This window comes from Elephantulus edwardii, unplaced genomic scaffold (assembly GCF_000299155.1).
Source record: "Elephantulus edwardii isolate Elephantulus edwardi_28Jun2011 unplaced genomic scaffold, EleEdw1.0 scaffold00045, whole genome shotgun sequence".
Classification (NCBI taxonomy): Eukaryota; Metazoa; Chordata; class Mammalia; order Macroscelidea; family Macroscelididae; genus Elephantulus; species Elephantulus edwardii.
In genome coordinates this window covers 1671754-1686632 of record NW_006399795.1, presented here as the reverse complement: position 1 = coordinate 1686632, position 14879 = coordinate 1671754, and positions in this window count along the sequence as shown.

Sequence of the window (14879 nt, the reverse complement as noted above, 5' to 3'; positions counted from 1 at the left end):
CTAGTTTTCACAGCTGATATTGAGCTTCTCCAGCGGTTCTTTCCACATATGTAATCGATCTGATTCCTATGCGTGCCATCAGGTGAAATCCAGGTATATAACCTGCGTTTATGCCTCTTAAAAAATGTATTTGCTATGAATAAGTCATTGAGTGTGCAAAATTCGATCATTCTCTCTCTCCAGCTCCATTTCTGTCATAGTAATGCTTAATTCCCTCTAGTCACTGGTGACCTTGACAGTGCCATCACAGGTCTTTTCTGGAGACAGACCCAGAGGGCTGATCTCGGGCGCCAGAGCAGACATGGCACCCAGTTCTCACTGGTACACACCTCAGGTACATGACTTTGATCTTGTTGGGGTTGAACTTGGGTGGTGTGGGGGAAATGGCTGGTGTTAGATGAACCCAGATTCAGGACGATTGAAGAAAGTTGCGCTGAGGCCTCTTTCAAGCCAAAAGCCAAAAGCAATCCATTTGTTTTTGACAGACATTTGGGCAGTTTCCATTTTCTTGCTATTGTGAATAATGCTGCTTTGGACACCAGTGTACAAATTTCTGTTTATGTCTCAGTTCTAGTTACCTTGGGGTATATGCTAAGCAGTGCAATAGTGGGGCCATGTGAGATTTTTATGTTCAGGCTTTTTGAGGAAATGCTCATTGCCTAATCTTTTGGAGAAGACAGATTACCAGTCCGTCTTCCTAGTCTGTCTTGGTCTGGAAGCTCCACTGAAGCCTGTCTACTCAGAGAGACCCTAATCCTATTCGCAGTATTTGTTGTACCACTTCAAGCACCACAGGAACACACAAGCCAACAAAGTATAACAAGCTGATAGATGAGGGTGCAACCCCAACATATAGGTGAAGAAACCGAGGCTTAGAGAGACTGAACATGATTGCACAAAAAATAAGTAGCAGAACCAAGTGGGAAACCTAAGTCAACTACAAACCCAAAACAGGTCCAGTGCAAATTAGGGACCCCTGTTGTGTGTGGACCCCACAAGAAGGGAAAGACCTCTCTGCTGCATCTTTCTTACCTCATCTTCTGTTCCTTCCCAAAGTCCGGTTCAGTGAGGCTGATTAACCAGAGATCCATTAGGCACTTGAGTAAGGTCCTAGTGCCTCAGCTCCTTTTCTCCATACCTGGGACTGGCTTCTGCATCTCTCTACCCCTCTGTTTTCCACTTACTCAGACCCCATGTTTGACTCAGTGCATGACCTCAGGAGATCCCGTGTCTCTAACGTCATAGATTCTGTCTCAATGCCAAGAGTTTGAGGGACCCATTCTGATAATAAATTAAAATTGGACACCTGAATTAAAATTGTGGTCAAAGTAATCCTTAAAGGCTAGAGTGGTGAGACTTGTCACACATACCTTGGGTATACTGTAAGAAGGGTCCAGGCAAGTCCTTGGGAAAGGACACCAGGTTTGGAAAAGTAGAGGGTCAGTGAAGGAGAGGAAGGTCCTCAATGAAGTGGACTGGCATGGGGACCGCAGCAGCTCTCTTCAACACAGTGGAGATTTATGAGGGTGATACAGGGTCGGGCAAGGTTTCAATCTGTTATACACAGGGGTCGCTTGCCATGAGTGGGAGCCAGTTTATCCCAACAACAACTTCAGCTCAACCTGGATGTTTGGTGTCAGTATTATTCACTACCTCTAGGACTGTAGGCTGATCACTGAACCTCTCAGAGCTCAGTTTCTTTACCTATAGAATGGGCACAATAGCATCACCCTTGAAAATTATGATGGGTATATATAAAAGATGTTCTCCAAAATACTGGCTCTCAGCCAACTCTATCTTTCTATTCCTGGTTTTAACCAAATTAAACATTGATTCCCTCCACCCCCAGTTTCTCCTTTCACATCCCTTGAGTACCTCCAGATTGAAGTGATCATCATTAACATTTCAGAATTACTAGACTCTTGCTTTAGACCTAATGTCTTCCCTGTTTCCCAGGGAAGCCGCCTCCTCCCCCTTGGTGGCTGGGGCCCTGAGCTGGCCTCTGCCTGTGCCTCCCACCTCCTCCTTTCTTCCCCTTTGCCTCTGCCGTTTCCTTCCTGCTCTCCCGCCACCTCCCAGGCACTAAGACTCTCTGCTGCTGTTTGCCAATTGCTTGCAACTCAATTGCCTCTTGGTTTCCAGTGCACAGTTCATTGTTACGACTTTTGATTAAATTTCCAGTCTCTTTTCAAGTTTATTTCCCTTGAGTCTCCTAGGTTGCTTGGAGCTAGGAGGGAGCAGAGGTGGTTGATCTCTGCAGATGACTGGGAATTCCAGAGATGACCTGGGAGGTTGAGGGGTGGGATGGAACATTCCCACTGTAGGGGAGGTACGATATAACCTCTCTGATGCCCACTGTTTCCATTCTGGAGTGGGAGACACTGCTCTGACCTAGTACTGCAGACCGTCTTCAACTTCTGCGCTTTTCCCTCTCCTCTCACCATCTTTATCGTCTTCGTTCCTTTCTAACTTCATCTGCTTGTCTCAGTTCCTAAAAATACCTCTTGCAACATAAGGCTCAGGTCAGCAAAGCCTATAGTTGTCTTGTTCTGCACTGGAGTGAATAGGTGGCCATCTGTGGTTTTTTACTCCTGGTCCCCAAACTTGGGACTGCCCTCAAGCCTTTCTCTCAAAAGCTATCATCTGCAAGAGCAAGCTCGCCTCTTCTGCAGAGGGGAAGGTCCTAATTTGGGTCAGAAAACGAGAGTTTGATTCTAGGTGTGAGCTTTATAAGTTCCTGTTCCCATGCTGTTTAAGTAGTTGTGTGACCTTTGTGAAGTCATGCAATCTTTGTTTATGAAACACTCTTTGACGATGTTGGAAATTATTTCGAAAGAGCATCTCCCACTCCGAGCAACCGGTAGATTCAAACCATGTGCCTTTGGGTTAGCAGCTCAATTCCTTATCACTAAGCTACCAACTGCTGCATTAGCGTATATACTGTCATATGTATATATTTTAAACAACAGAAACCAAAATAATAAATTCTAAAAAAAATTTTGAAAATAAAATAAAAGAGTATCTCCCCTTGGTAGCAACACTCTGGTTTTTCTTCAGACCATTTCCTTTAACCCCTTGGTAGCCATGGGACTTTAAATAGATTAATTAATTCCTTAATATCCCCCTTTACAGCATTATGATAAGTATTAGTGGGTGCATTCAAAGTACATGGCTCAGCTAAACCTCAGAAGGCCTAACATGTTTGATGAAAATGAGAACCACAAGGAGGAAATGGGAAGATTCTGTTACATTGAGTGTATTATAATTAATATCATGAAAACAAAATGTGCATGAATAGTTGCATAGGAAACCAATTAATTTTGCAAACTGTCACTCAAATAACAATAAAACAACAAAAAGGAAAGGGTAAATAAATTAAAGACAGTGTCCAACACATTGGGGGAAAAAAAGGATAGCTGTTATTATTGTCAGTATAGGAGTGGAAGTCTTGTATTCTTTTAGAAAGTTAGGTTTAGAGTATGGAAAACGAAATACTACCCTTTCTTATTTAATCAGCTGGGGCTGGTCCTTGGAACATAAGAAAGGCAGAGACTTCAAAGATAGCAAAATGACAAAGTAGAATAAAGGAACAGAAAAGGGGGGAGTGGGGAGGATAGGGAATTGAGTAGAAGAGGCCAAACCACATAGCGGGGATGGTTGAAGTGGAGTTCAAAGGTGGATTTTAAGAACAAGATTACAAATATTGCATTTTCTGCAATGTCAACATCTCCTACCCCCTAAAGCTTCATATTCACCAAAACAGTCCTTTGGAAAATTACACTTCTGCCTGTAGAAACGCAACAGAGGGGCCCAGTGTAAACCAGGAAATGTTGTGTGGAATGACAATGTAGTCCATCAACGGAACTCATTTGGATGAAGTTTGGAGGCAAAGATGACTAGGGAAAAAAAATGGAAGAGGCTTTCATCTGAAATAGCAGGTGAGATGGTAACTTCATAGATGAGAATCAGCAAAAAGCTGATTTCTACATGACAGGAATCAAGTATATACTCTTGATCTGTCATTTCTGCTAGTAGCCACCCTTGCCAAATTCTCTCTCCGAACCCAGCCCCTGGACCCTCTGCATGTAAGAGGACAGCATCTTTGAGCTTGTCAATTTGCTAGAAGTTCACAGCACTCACTGAAGATATCATACTACAAAATACCAGTTTTACTGTGGTGAATGCGTATCAATCAGAATCATCACAAAGAAGAGATGCAGAGCTGCTACGTCTCCAGGAGAGAAGCTCACTCTTCTTTCGCTGGCCAGGAAGCTCTCTGAGCCTCAGGCTTTTGCTGGCTAGTCCTTCAAGGTAGACCAAAATATGCCTCCAGAGCTAATTGAGATCAACCTCTGGGTGAGTCTGTTCTGGTCTGGCCATCCCTTACTCATCAGCATAAATCATCAGATGTGGTCTGGAAAAACCAGACCAAGACACTACAGTTACTCCAAGAGTGGTTTCATATAAACCAAGGATGTAGGGGTAAGAAGTTGCATTGCCAACCCTAAGACATGTGGTTTGAATCACCAGCTACTCTGCTGGATAAAGAGGGATCATTTTCCATGTGGTTGACAGCCTCTAAAAACTCACTGGAGGGTCAACTATGACTTGGTTCCAACTCAGTACACAATAACAAGGACAAAGGCCACCTTACTTTGTAAGCTAAATCCTTTATGCCCCAATAGAAATGTCTAGAGAAATTGGAGAGGGGGAAATGGAACCATCTGATGCTTTTGCAAGAAATTTTATTATATATATATATATAAACATTTTTCTTGTTTTCGTTGTTGCTGCTGTGTGCTGTTGAATTGGATCTGATTGGCACAGGAGGAGTTTGCCCCTCTTTCTCCAGCGGAGCATCTGGTGGATTCAAACCATGTGCCTTTGAGATTGCAGCACAGCTTCTTGCCACTAGGCCACCAGAGCTCCCTTAAGAAGTTTTTTTATTTATATTTTTATTCTGAGGTTTTCAAACCTATAGAAAAAAACCCAGAGGAACAATACACTGTACATTCTTATGTTTCACTTGTGTTTATTGACTGATAACTTTTTGCCATTTTTGCTCTATTTTTAAAAATGAACATTCAGAAGTAAATTGCAGACATCGTGATTTTTCACACCACCACATACATTTCCCATGAACAAGGGCCTTCTGCTACATAACGATAATGATATAGTTGTTACATCCTAGGAATTTAACACTGGCATAATAATGTTATCTAATGTTACTATCAATATTCAAATTTCTCCAAATGTTCTAAAAATGTCTGTTATAGTGGGATATCCCCCACCCCATTTAGAATCCAATCAAGGATTATGTATTGCATTTAATTGTCTTATTCTTTGAGTCTCCTTTACTGTAGTCTTTTGGTCTTTCATGTAATTGACATTTTTCAAGAGTCTGTATCAGATTTCTTGTACAATGTCTCACAGTCTGAATATGTCTGATTGTTTCCTCATAATTCATTCCAGTTCAAACGTCTTTGGTGCAAATACTAAATAGACAATGTCGGGTTCTTATCATTTCATTACATGAAGAGGCATGTAATATCAGTTTGTCTCATTTTTAATGATGTTACATTTGATCACTTGATTCAAGTCATGTCTGCTCAATTTCTCCATTGAAAAGGTATCTCTCTTTTTAAATCAACAAGTAATCTATAGTGATATCTTGACTGTCTGATGATCCTACTTCCCAATAATATTTCACCTATTAGTTTCAGCATCCCCTGATGTTTCTTGCTCATATCAATTATTACATGGAGAATTTAAAAACTCGTTTGCCTCTTTTTTTCCGTTTTGTGCACATTTTTTTATTAATTTTAATGAAAGTTTACAGAGACTTAGGGTTTCCAGTCATTCATTGTTGTACTCACTGCCCATCCCCTCCTCCACAGTTCACTCTTCTCCTTAAAAAGTAAAAGAGGGGGGGAAAAAGTAAAAGAAAAATTCTTTTATTGTTTTGCAATCCCTCCCCCCAAGTCCACTCCACTGTGCAGCCTTCGTTCTGGACTCCTGTCATGACAATAATACCCAATCATATATCCCTTTTAAACAGTTCTCTCCCTCATCTGTTTCAATGAAGTATGCATCATTCCTCCCCTCCTTCTCTGTCTTCCCTCAACGCCGATGCCAGTCCTGTTTCACAATAGTGGCCCTATGCAATATTTGTCCTTTTGTGACTGAGGTATTTCACTCAGCATAATTTCCTCCAGAGTCATCCATTTTGCATAATATTTCATGATTCCTTGTTTTTCAACGCTGCATAGTATTCCATTGTGTGAATATACCACAGCTTCTCTATCCTTTCATTTTTTGATGGGCACTTAGGTTTTTTCCAACTCTTTGCTGTTGCAAACAAAGCCTCAATAAACATGGGTGTACATCATTTGCCTCTTAAAGGATGAGTGCATCTGTTGACATGCGACTTATATGTTTTGATTGCATGAACTTCTTCCATGCACTGAGCCAGGGGAGTGGCTTTGTGAGCATGGCACTCATCCAAGGACAGTCTTCATGCCCTCTTGTGCCTCTTTTTGGTCAGCCTTGCCCTTTTCTGTCTTTAACCACAGGGAATGGCTTCTCTGGCCAGAGAGGTGCTCTTCCACCAGCTGGAGAAATGTGGTCACAAAAGACAGTCCATTGAATGACTACTAGGTCTCTGGCTCAACCAGCTGCTGGATAACGGTGGCGGGCAATGTGTGTGTGTGTGTGTGTGTGTGTGTGTGTGTGTGTGTGTGTGTGTGTGTGCATGTGTGTGTGCATGTGTGCTGAATCGGAAGAACATCTAGAAACTTGACACTCAGAGACAGAAAATCTGATATGTGCCCAGGAACTTCAGGGTGCTAGGCTCCAGCCTTGGTTTCCATGGCAATGGATAACCTCCTTCTGCAATCTTTTTCTCCAGACCAGCCAACAGTATTGGGTCAGGGACATGAGATCTGAGAAACGGAATAGGGAGAGAGCTCCACCAGGCTCTCCACGAATATCTTAGTGAAGCGCCAGATACTCCATGAATATTTGGGAGGTGAAAACTTTGGAAGAGTGTTTCAGACACTGTGCTAAAGGGATGTGGTCCGCGACCCGTGGTGCCTCCCACTTGCTACAGAATGTATTCTGTATGGTCGGGCATATAGGTGGTATCAGAAGCCAATGTCTTTCTTAGGAATTCAACTGAAGCATTAAAGATATTAAAATTATCATTTTTTAAAAAAATCTGCTGCATACACTATCTTAATCTTTTGTTCATATATGCTATCGATCTTGTTTAGGGTAGATGTTTTTGTTCCTATTTTGTAGAAATTGGAGCTGTCACTCAGAGGTTACATGGGTAGAAAGGGGACAAAGCCAGCATTGTAACCCACAACAATAAGACAGTAGAGTATAACAACTGCATGAGGTACAAAGAGTGGTGGTTTCAAATCCTGACTATATTATATAATAACTGGGTCAGTTTGACAAAGACAGAGGCCAGGTGTCAGCCAATGTAGGACTTCTCAAGGGCCCAGGGTCTGCTGCTCTTTGAGTTCAGACTTTCCTGTTCTTTCAAGGTTCTCTCAAGGGCATTTATACCAATCAAAATCTCCAGAGATGGGTTCACAGAGACAGAGGAGACAGTCTGCTGGTTGCCTTCTCAATTTCTGCTCACTCTTCTTAAGAGAGTGCCAAGTGTTTTCTAACCCAGTGGAGGAGATTCAGATGCACTCATTAGCCTAAATGCCTCTTGGCATTCCTTGCTACATGTAGGAGACACTTGACCTTTTTTCCTGCTATATTGACCTATCACCCCTAAATAGGGCTTACCTGTGAATTCTTATTTGCTAACCCTTGATTCTGTTGTCTTTTCCTTAGACCCAAGCTCTGTGATGATGGTGGGTGGGGTGGACAGTTCCCTCTGGTACTTCCACACTGTTTGTCCGGTGGACACTGGTTTGTGGTTATCATACTGAATTCCACCTTTACTGCTCTGAATGGAATTCCCCATCACTTAAGGTATTCAGTATACCAAATCTTTCTGGCACAGGGATTCTGTATATCTCTCCATCCTCTTTTGGTGCACCCTGCATCATTCAATGTTTTGCCCATAGAAGCTTTCAGTTTTGTAACTAATTGAGCACTGGCAGTGCCAGACACTCTTCTAAGAAATTCATCTAAATTAACTCATTTAATCCCAACAATACTGTAAGGAAGCAAATACTATGATTATTCATTTAATAATTGGATAAGGAAAGGCAAGACTTACTGTCACTCAGTATGTATATATTTGAGGACTCTGGTTTCTAGGCACGTAATAAAGCCAATACTGTGCATACAACACCCAGTCACTGCTCCATATTCGACATTCAGGATGTGCAGGGCCAAGAGCACACTCACACCTCACCCCACATGGTACCGTGTCCTCTGATGCTCTTGCTACCCTTCATCATGTAGTCCTTTCTGTGGCTGCCTTTTCTGTCTTGCCACCTGCCCCCTTTTCCTTTGGACCTCTCTCACTTACATCCTACAGCCCAATTTGCTCTCAATTTAGCTCTTTCACTAAATTTTCCACTGCAAAAATGCTGGAGTCATTCTTTAAACCCTTTATGACTTTGGGGAATTCACAAGACCTCTCTGTGCCTCACTGTTTTCATCTGTACATTGGGGAGGTCTAGAAAAGGCAGGATTAAGGTGGAGATGAAAGAACCTTGTATAAAGTGTGGGGCACTGGAGCAGCCGGCCACACAGGCCCAAAGGAGATGCTCAAGAGAGCTTGGTCCCTCCATCTCTGCTCTCCTTCCTGCCTATGAAATCCCTCCTCGCAGGCTCACTACCAAAGGCCCCCTGTGGTATTTCTGTACCTAGCTGGTCTGTCACACTCAGAGGGTGGGGAGTGTCCTGTCTGTCTTATGAGAGGCGCCTAGTGCTTTGATAGAATATATTTTCCTTTGCTACAGAGAGCCAGTTAGAAAAAGAAAACGAAATCCATTACTGTTGTGTCAATTCCACTCACGGTGACCTCATGCGTGTGATGCACACTGTCATGGCTGAATCCTCAGGAGAGCAGATCACCAGGGCTTTCTGGAATGATGCCACTGGGTAGGTTGTAACTACCAACCAGATTAATTGTCAAGGGCAAATGATTTGCCCCTCGTCTCCCTCCAGCCCTGAGGCCTCTTGCTAAGGATGGGGCAATAGTGCTTCTCTCAGGCCTCTGCTCTCCAGCAGGAAGAGCCTGGTCACCACATTCATTGTTCCTTGCTCCCTAGGACTCAGCCCACCTACCAGGAGCCCTCTGTTTTCCAGGCTTCAGCCCCTGCACATCACCCGCCCACGCCAAGTCTTCCATCTGCCGTCTTGCATGTGGTATAAGTGGTGGAAGCTCAGATTCTTCCAGGACATCAGAATCCCTAGAAATGCCTGATTTTGGCTCTCTTCACATCAGACACACCTGTTCCCTGGTGCAGTCAAATTCCCCAAGGTGTCCAATTCATTGTGGGTTCAAGGAAATTGCCTCAGTCATCAACCTCTCTTCCTCTTAGCTACCTACTCATTGTCTAGGGAAGGGGTGAGAGGTGAGCCTTGGGATGAGGGTGCTGCTGAGGGTAGTGGCTTCCCTGAAGACCCCAGGGCAGGAGTCACATCACCCAGACCTTGGCGCAGTGTAAGTGTGAGTGATGCTTCAGGTCTTTTGAGGGGCTGCTCTTTGCATGGACTCACTCCTGCCCAGAGAGTACATGGTGGTGATGAGTGGGACTTGGGGAGGGCAGTGGCTGTGAGATTCCTGATGGTCAAAATATTGCCAGTCTTCCCAGAAGAGCAGAAGGAAACAGACAGGGATTCTCTTGGCTTTGACTAACCAGACTTGGCAGGAGGAGTGTTTGATTGAAACACCATCGAGACCTTGGGCCTTGCTCTTGAAGACAATGGGAAGGAAGCTGAAGCCCTCTCCTCTTGTATGGAAAGTGGAGAGTTCCACACAGATCTGATCTGTGTTGCTAGGTGTGGTGGCCTTTGGAGTAGTGAAGCCAGTGGTCACTGAAGAAGGGATAAGCCACACGGGTCATCTCTCCCTGTAAATGGTGTCCAGGGGCCTTCCTTTCTCCTTCCCCAGACTCAGACATAACTATGGTCTGATGAGGGGTTTATCAAGTTGTGAGAACTTGACAGCAGGTGAGCACTCTGTGACACCTCTTTGGATGTCAGGTGGGCCCTTTGCCATGCAGGGTGAATGCTAATTCCAGGGCAAATCTGAGCCAGAGACCTGCTTTCAGAACCTTGTATTCATGTGACCAAAGCAACCCATGAGCCTCCGGCCCCGAAGTCCAAGACTTAATTCCATACTTCCAGCTGACCTGCCATAAGCCATGTGCTTTCTTCTTTCCATAAAGATCTTATCTCTGGTCTCTTAGACTCTTCTAAGCAATCTCTCTGGTCTTGTGATTCTCGTAAGGGTACAGAGATCATCCCCCACCCCCAAGGCCATGAGCTTGCCCCTTACCAGCCAACATGCCTAGCCTCCATGAACCTTAGTCACCTCATCTGCAAAATGGAGATAATGCATCCACTGTGTCATAGGACTGCTGAAAAACGAAAGCAGGTGACCAGGACCCAGTAAGTGTGTGATACAGGGTGAAAAAGACAGGAAGACACTATTGACTTTGTGTCTTGGAAGGAGGAGGCAGGCTGGAAGAGAGGTTGTTTTCTCTGCTTACCATTTTGATGCTCCTTTGGGGAGGCTGGGGTCACAACTACTGCCTGTCATCTCTTTGACCCCCAGGCCTGCCTAGGTGGCACTGGGGACAGGGTATGGGTGTGGGGCAGCCAAGCGGGTACAATGGCTTGTTTATTGTCCCTGCCTAGAACACAATGGCCTCCTTGCCGGACCATCTATCTCAGAGGAAACCTTTGCTGAAATTTATCGTCCTGTTCCTGCCGGCTGCGGACTGTGGGAAGGTAAAAAATGTCCTTTTTGAGGCAATAAAATATAAAATGGAACCCAATTTCTCTCCAGGGTAAGAGTCATTATGTTTGACAATGGTTGTAAAGTGTGCAGCAGGGAGGGCTGGGGTTGGCTGCTGGGGCCTGGGTGGAAGAGGGGAGAGGGGTGACCCCTACATAATGGGCCTGCAGGAGCCCAAGCCAGTGATGCCAACCCACAGTCCATCACATGATGCCCTGGAGGTCCCCATGCCTTGATATCCCCATGTGCACCCAATGATATGTACCAAGCCTCTACTTTGGGTCAAGGAGAGATGAGGAAACTCCCTCATTTGCTATCCCTGGCACAGTGTAGAGAGCAGAAAAAATAGAAGTTCGATGAAGTTAAACTTTTGGGTGTTAAGGGGTTTGGATCTAGGTATCTATCTTGGTATCTAGGGGATACCAAGAAACCAACGATATGTACTTCATGATATATATGTTTGCTTGTTACAGAGTAAAGTGTACAAATTTCCAGTGTTGTTATTAAGTGCCATTGAGTCAACTCTGAACAACAGATTGAATTTTTGTCCTATCCTGCACCATCCACACTATGTGTGATCTGCTCAAGCCTATTGTTGTAGTCATTGTGTCAATGCCCCTCCTGAGGGTCTGCTCCTGACAACACGCCCTAGACGGATATCATGCTTGGAAAGGTGGAGGGACAGCAAAAGAGAGGAAGACCCTCAACCTAGTGGACTGAAAAGTGACTGCAGCAATGGGCTCCAGTGTGTCAAAGATTGTGAGGATGGCACAGGATACGACAGGGTTCAGGTCTGTGGTTCATAGGGTCGCTGTAAGTTGCACTCGACAGCATCTGATGACACCAGGGTGCCTCAAGTATGTGAGGTGAAGCTTCATCATCCTTTCACCTCTAAGGAACACTCTGGCTGTATTTCCTCCAAGACAGATCCGTTTGTTCTTTTGGTAGTTCGTGGGTATATTTAGTACTCTTCAACTCTACAACTCAAAGGTATACACTCCTCTTCTGTCATCCATATTCATTGTCCAGAAAAGTCACAATAAGTGATTGAAAAGACCATGGCTTGAAGCAGGTGCACCTTTGACTTTAAACTGAAATCATTGCCCTTCAGTCCCTGAAAGGTGACTTGACCAATGCAGTATGTCTTTTGATTTCTGGACTGCAGGTACCAGGATGTTTATTATGGATTCAAGTAAGATGAAACAATTGACATTCTCAATCTCTTCTCCATCTATCATGATATCACCTATTGGCCCAGTGTTGAGGATTTTTGCCTTCTTGATGGTAAGATGTAGTCCATATTTCAGTTTGTAGCCTTTGATCTTCGGCACTAAGCTTTTCAAGTTCTCCTCACTTTCGGCAAGCAAGGTTGTGCCATCTGCATAATACAGGTTGTTAATGAGTCTTCCCGGATCCTGTTGCCACATTTCATCCCTCATCATATTGTCCAGCTTCTTGAATGATTTGTTCAGCACATAGATTGAATAGGTGTGGAGAAAGAATACAGCTCCGACACACATCTTTCTTGCTAGATCCATACACAGATCGAGAAGCAGATAGAGAGCTGCTGTTTGAATTGACAGACTCATGGTGACCATGATACATAATACAATAAAACAAAACCTTGCACAGTGTCATTTATCTTTTACTCAGGTTTACCTATTACTGGCATTTCCCCATACTTCTTTTATTGCTCCTTCTAGATTTCTTTCCTTGAAACATTTAAAAATTACAGACAACATGACACTCCCAGCCTAGATACTTTAGCATCTGTTTCTTAAGAACAAGGACATTTTCCTAAATAACTGTACTGTCATTATCACACTCCAGGCACTTAATATTGTCACAATAATATTACCTAATATAGAGCCCACGTTCACATTTCCCCGGTTGCCAAGAAGATATCCTTTCTAGATGTTTTATGTATGAGTTTGAACCCAAGTTCCAATTAGGATACTTCAGCAGACTTACAATCCTGTTACAATATGGGGATGTTTATGGGCTCAGCCCAGCTTTCCACTAGAACTCCAGGTGAACACAGGGTGAGAACAAGGCAGGGTAGCGTGAGGAATTCTGGCACAACTGGGAATCCATACTGTCTGAGTTCAAGTCCCTGGCTTGCTGCTTCCCAGCTGTGTGACCCAGGGAAAATGACTTCACTTTGCTGTGTTCTGGATGCTATATTTGCACAATGAGCTTATTACTAGCACTAACTTCATAGGAGCTCTGGTGGCCAACTGGTAGGAAGCTGTGTTGTAATCCCAAAGGCATGCGGTTTGAGACCACTAGCTGCTCTGTGAGAGAAGGATGAGCAATCTCCGGTGCGATTAACTGCCTCTGAAAACCCCACAGAGGGTCAGCAATGGATTGGTTCAGACTATGGTACACAACAACCACTACCTCGTAGGTTATTGTGTAGAGAGAATGAATGAATGAATACATACAGAGCATTTAGAACACAGTATGGCTGTGTCATAAATCATGGTACATACCTTAGTGATTTTTGTCACAGAGATAAATATTATTCCGTGTAGCTGTTGATCAAAGCATCTCTTGTTAGACGCATTTCCGGCCGCTTCCTGAACAACTTGGTTCCATTGTGCTGTCCCGCCAGGCTTAGACTCCTGTTGTGATACTAGCCATCAAATCTGAGGGGGGGGGGTGCCTACTGTGGGGGAAATTGTGCTGAAATAGGAGTCAGGAAACCTAGCCTGCAGTCCTGGCTTTATTTCTAACTTGCTGGGTTACCTTGTCCTAGTCGCCATTCCGTTCTGGCCCCATCTCTCTCTTTCCGTCCCTTTTTTCCTTCCTCTTAAAATTGTATTGATTAAAGGTCCTTCCCTTGCCCCCGCCCTCCCCCCCCCATTACATTTTCCCCACTTGTTGTCATCAGGTGCCTCCTGTGACCCATAGCGACTTTATGAACAGATCTGAACCTTGCTCTATCCGGCCCTATCGTCACAATCTCTGATATGCTCCCATTGGTTGTTGTAGCCTCTGTGTAGACCCGTCTAGCTGAGGATCTTCTCCCTCTGACCCTTCGTTGTTCCCTTGCTTGCTGCCCTTTTCCAAGGCCTCTCCTGACAAAAAGCCCAAAGCCTGGGAGACAACGTTTCACTATCACGGCCTCTAGGGAGCGCTCTGACGCGCTCTCCCCCAGACAGATTCGTCTGTTCCTTGGGCAGCCCTCTGTATATTCAATACTCTTTGCCAATTAGTTTGGAGATTGAAAACATTAAAAGCAACTTCTGTTTTTTAATTACACTAGGAATTTTAACATGCATATTTAAATTGTAATTACTTTCTCTGATTTGTCCTTTTCCTCTCTCAAACAATTCTTGGACGTCACAATCCTCCAACTCCGGTGGCTCCCCTCCTTCAAATGTATGTGCTGTTATTGCCTTGTATTTCCATTCTCTCTTGTTTGTGTATAACCTCGCAGGTCAAACATTTCTAATAGTTGATGTTTGTGTAAATTTACTCACCTTTACCTTTTTTTCTCTCATTGTTTCTTGTATCTCAGCCCTTCCTGCTGGGATCTTTTCTCTTTTCCGGAACTTTTTTTCATTTAGAACTTCCATTAGTGAGAATCCTAGTTGTACCAGCAATGTTTTCACTTGTCTGAAAATGTCTTTATTTTGCCCTCATTCTTGAAAAGCCATTTCAGAGGTTAGAGAATTTTCAGGTGGTGGTTATTTTCTTTCAGCTCTTTGAAGGTGTTGTTCTGCTGTCTTCTGGCGTTTCTTTGAGAGCTCTGCTATCAGTCTAGCTGACATTCCTTTTCAGGTAATCTCTCTTTTATCTCTGGCTGCTTTTAAGATCTTCTCTTGTCTGTGATGTTCTGTAGTTTCACTCTGGCATGTTTAGATGACGATCTCTTTTTTATTTTATCCTGATTGTGATTCATTGAGCTTTCTGAATTTAAAGATTGTATTCTTTC